At 47.9% G+C, this 4624-nt stretch overlaps 1 pseudogene across 1 annotated transcript; it reads right to left on the reverse strand.

The window, feature by feature from the left end:
• Nucleotides 1-361: 361 nt before the first annotated feature.
• LOC309796326 (ADP/ATP translocase 3-like) lies at nucleotides 362-1248 on the reverse strand (annotated as a pseudogene). Its single transcript has one exon. The product of its transcript is annotated as an ADP/ATP translocase 3-like (transcript).
• Nucleotides 1249-4624: the final 3376 nt, after the last annotated feature.

Genomic DNA, 4624 nt, shown 5'->3' on the forward strand with positions numbered 1-4624 from the left:
TCCCTAAATGGGTTAGGGTGGAGGTACAAGGGATGTTTTTTGTTTTTCTTTTGTCTGTGTCCTGGTTTTATTGTTTTGCAGCAGAATGCCCAACATTGAACATAACTGCAAATATTTGGCTGTGCCAAAGATAATAATGCTCAAGTACAAATGGGAGACATGATTTTTTAAAATAAATACTTAAATAGAAGTTGGTCCTATGACCACCTGAAGTCTAGGTCTGGTAGGAGCTGCCTCACCTGTGGACCCATGAAGACATCATGATTCCACTCCCTCCCTAATCAATACATGGACACAGTGTGCCAATGGTCGTGATCACAAACATGGTGAAATTTCTCGAAGGTCAATTGTCCATAAAAGTTAAGTATTCTATGTGGTTCTCTTGGTCTGTGTGTCCAGAGGGGTGGGGCCTAGATGACCTCCTTCAGGTCATCGTACAGGATCAGCATGAAGGCACCACCCATGAGGCAGAGGACGTTGGACAGGTGCCCTTGAAGAAGGCTTTGCCCCTTTCGTCTTTGAAGATCTGCTAGCAGTTAAGGGTCCCCCTGTACATGATGTTGGCTCCTTTGTGCCCTGACTGCATCATCATCCGCCACCACTTGGCATTGAAGGGGTAGGAGACCATGCTGGCCACCGCTCTCATGTTCTTGGAGTCAAGGAGCATGACTTTGGCGCTGCTGTACATGCCGAAGCAGGTGGCCTGGTAGATGATGATGCTCTGCACGGAGATGCTGAAGCCCTGGCATAGACCCCGGATGCCATCAGACCTGGTGATCTTCACTAGTCTCCTAATCCTTTGAACTCGATGTCAGATTTCCCGAAGTCAGCCGCCAGGTGGGTTCTGGTGAAATCCAGGGGGTAGACGAAGCAAGAGGGAGGTGGCTCTGGCCACCCCACCAGAGGCCAGATTGCCAGCAAAATACTTCCAGAACTGCGTGTGCTTGTCCAAGGCCCCCAGGAAGATCTGCTTGTACTTATCCTTGAAAGTGGAGTTGAGGACTTGAGTGGGAAGTAGTGTATGACCCAGGTTGTCCGTCCAGAAGGACAGCACACCCCGCTCCTTGGGGATGCGCACGATGCAGTCCACGATGCCCTTGTACTGCTTGTCGGCTGTGATCTGCTTGCTGGTGTACTGCACCTTCACAGCAGTTTTACCCACTCCATCGGGGCCACAGCCATCTTGGAGATGGTGGCGGCAATGCCTCTGGCCAGGAAGTCCTTGGCAAAGGAGAGGGCCTGTTTCATTGTGGTGGCAGAACGGGCAGCTCAGTGAGTGGAGAACAGAGCGGAGGCTCAGAGAGCTGGAGGGTGGGCGCTGCTGGTCAGCCCTGTTGCCGCTGGGACCAAAAATGCAGGCCTGGCATCCCATACAAGATGGTATACTGTCAGGGGATATACTTCAGACTGAAGGATGTGTCTGAGTGGGCGCATGAGCGTGGGATCCTCTGGTATCACACATTGCATCACCCAGAAGCTGCTACCTTTGTAGCATGCCACGATGTGCTGCTGAAGGTGCAGCTAAAGCACATGCTTAGAGGCGATCTTCTGCAGTGATGGGGTGCCATCCTCCAGAATGCAATATATGCACTGTATCTGAGACCTCCATGTGGCACTGTGTCCCCAGTAGGAAGAATACGTGGGACGGGGAGCCAAGGGGTGGAAGCCAGAGTGGCCCCACTTTCCATCTTCCCTAGTGACCTACTCAGGTGGACACTGTGTGTCACATCTCCTTAGCTCTGGACTTTGCAGGGGAGGATATTCTGGTCCCTAAAGACTGCACTCTCACCAGGAGACACAGCCAGAGTCCTGTGGTACCTATAGAGATGACTGCTGCCCGGCATTTTTTTGTCCCCTGTGTCCAGAGACCAGCAGGCAGGAAGAGTCGCCATTTCAGCAGGGGTAACCAACACTTATCAAGGAAGAGGTAGAACTGCTCTTACAGCTGGGGCAGGCAGGGATATGTGCGGAACACAGAGGATGTGCTTAGGTGACTCTTGGTACTCATTTGCCCATTTGTGCCTGTGAATGGCCAAGTGCAGCAATTCTGCCCTGAGAAGGGTATGGATACCAGGGACTCAAACCTCAGGGCTGAGGGAAAGTGACCAAGACTGCAGAGGCAGTGGAGGAGGGAGGTAATGAGTAGCTGTCGCAGCTGCAAGACCAACTGCATCAATGGCGTTGTACTTTGTCCCACCAATTTCTCTCTTCTAAGTGGACACTCAAGAAAGGCACGTGGGAACCACAGAGAAACTGCTCCCTGAACATATGTATATGGAATAGTGGATCTGTGTGGCACAAGGGGCAGACTGGGGCAGCTATGGAAGTTCACCACTTAGATGTCACTTTAAGAGAGGAGTGCAGTCAGCTGACAGCATCCAGATGCAATGTTTTCAGGATCCACTGCAGCATTTACACAGAGGTCATGCTATTCCCAGGCAGCACCCAGTCTATGACTTAGCAGAGCAGGGCTACTAGAATTATTTCTGCTCAATGTGGGACTCCTCAATGGGCCGTCTTTGCACCAGAGCTCCCAGCCGGCTGGCCAAGACTTTCTCAAAGCTGCACCATCGTCTAAGGCGCTCCCTTCCAGCCCTTCTTCCATCTCCCTCTCCTTCCACAGGTGTCGTACATTCACTGTGGTCTGAAGGCTCTTCCTGCCTACCCCCCTTTATCTTTCTCAATAAATCTTTTGCACTTTCTAACTCCATATTGGCTTCCTGCAGGACCTGAATGGACACATTTCATTTGAGGATAGAGAGTACTCCTCCTTCTCTTCTTTCATGGTGAAGGCAGGAGAAAAGCCAAAACAATCTTTCCTCCTAAAAATTTCTTTTAAAAATTACCTTCCAAAGATTGTATCTTCTCTTAAATAGCATTGATGGGATGGTGCTTGCTGAAGTGGCTTTGCCATATTTTAGTAAATTCAGCACTGTAGAGGGTTTGTTTGAGGGATTTGGGAGCTGATCACATGCAACAAGCTTTATTAGGTTGCATGTGCTCCGTAGCATGAGACCATCCAGAGGCTTATGGGTGGGCTAAGGAAACACCACCCAGAAGGAGAGGAGGGTAAGGTAACTGTTAAGGGAGAGGAATCAGAGAGGAGGCTTAAATGTCTTGGTGATGGCACTCAGCAGCATGGCAGGGAGTCTCTAGGTCAGAGAATTCTGAAGGGCACCAGTGGCTTGGCATCTTATCAATGGCCAGTGGATGTGGGGTAAGGTGTCCTGGGAATTGCAAGGCAGGCAGGCCCTAACTGACTAATAATCTGCTAGTTTGGGCTATTTTAAAAATAATTTAATGTGTAAAAACTGGAGTTTGGCACCAGTGGGATTTTGAGCTAATGAATCTCAGCCTGAGAAATAGAAATAGAAAAGCGAGGGGCCAATACACAGAGGTCATCTGAGGCTGATTTATATAACAAGCATTTTGATGTATTTCTGTTGAGAACGGAGACCGTGCAGGGACTTAGCACCTCTTGTCCTCAGGTTTGGGCTAAATCCCTGAGGAGACAGGCAACATTCCATTTAACATCCTGTTACATATTTAATAAATATGTATTCAATAAATATGTATATAGCTGTGTTCTGCCATGCGTTGCCCCAGGTGCTAGAGATACCATGGATAGCGAAACCACTCATGCTTCCTGCCGTCATGGAGCTTTGAATTGTGGGAGGAATTGCAGAAATACATATGTAATCATTATGTTAAGTGCTTGAGAAAGGCAAGTACTACAAGACTGCTACAAGAGTATGTTAGAGAGGAACTTAAGTTAGATGGAGGCAGGAGTGCCAGTTGAGGTGCCCTTGGTGAAGGGACGTGGATACTGAGACCTGAAGGATGAGTAGGAGCTGGCCAGGCAAAGAGTGAGGGAGGTTGTGCTCAGGCAAAAATAACGGAGTATGTAGTGGGCACAGAAGTGACCTCTACCTCAGCCATACACTTCTGCTGCCACTTTCCAGGCTTTGTTATCTCCTATAACTGCCCCCACCTTGATAATCAGTGATTCAAGCATCCCACTCTGATTACAGACTCCCCGCTGTGGTCATTTTCCAACCTCTTCAGGGCCTTCAGGCATTGCCTTTCTCTGTCTCTACCTATCTGTCAGTCATCTCCTTTTTCACTTAATCTTTATTTAAATGACTTTACTCAGGTATAATTAAAATGCACATATTTAAAGTGTACAGTTTGATAAAACTTTCTCATACCCTTTTTTTGAAGTTCCTCCCTCCTGTATCCTGCAACCTTGCTAAACTCACTTATTACTTCTAGCAGCTTTTTCTTGGTAGAGTCTATGAGATTTTTCTACTTAGAAAATGTTGTCTTCAGATAACAGCAGTTTGACTTCTTTTCTAATAATGAATACCTTTTATTTCTTTTCCTTAACATGAAACAAAACTCTTCTCTGTCTTAGAAAGGCTTTCTGCTTAGCTCCTTAGCTTCTGACTCAGTCCTCTACCTCTCCTTTGTCATTGCAATCTTGGCTCCTTAAGTCTCCAATTTTGTGTCTCCAGGCCTGTGAGACCACTGAAAGCTGTGCTGGTTTTTTGGTCCCCAGATATATCCATCTACCTGGATGAAGCCTGGATTCTCAGCCTCCTTCACTGCCCTAGAATTGGCAAAT

The sequence above is a fragment of the Mesoplodon mirus genome (assembly GCF_964341445.2).
Source record: "Mesoplodon mirus genome assembly, chromosome: X".
Taxonomy (NCBI): domain Eukaryota; kingdom Metazoa; phylum Chordata; class Mammalia; order Artiodactyla; family Ziphiidae; genus Mesoplodon; species Mesoplodon mirus.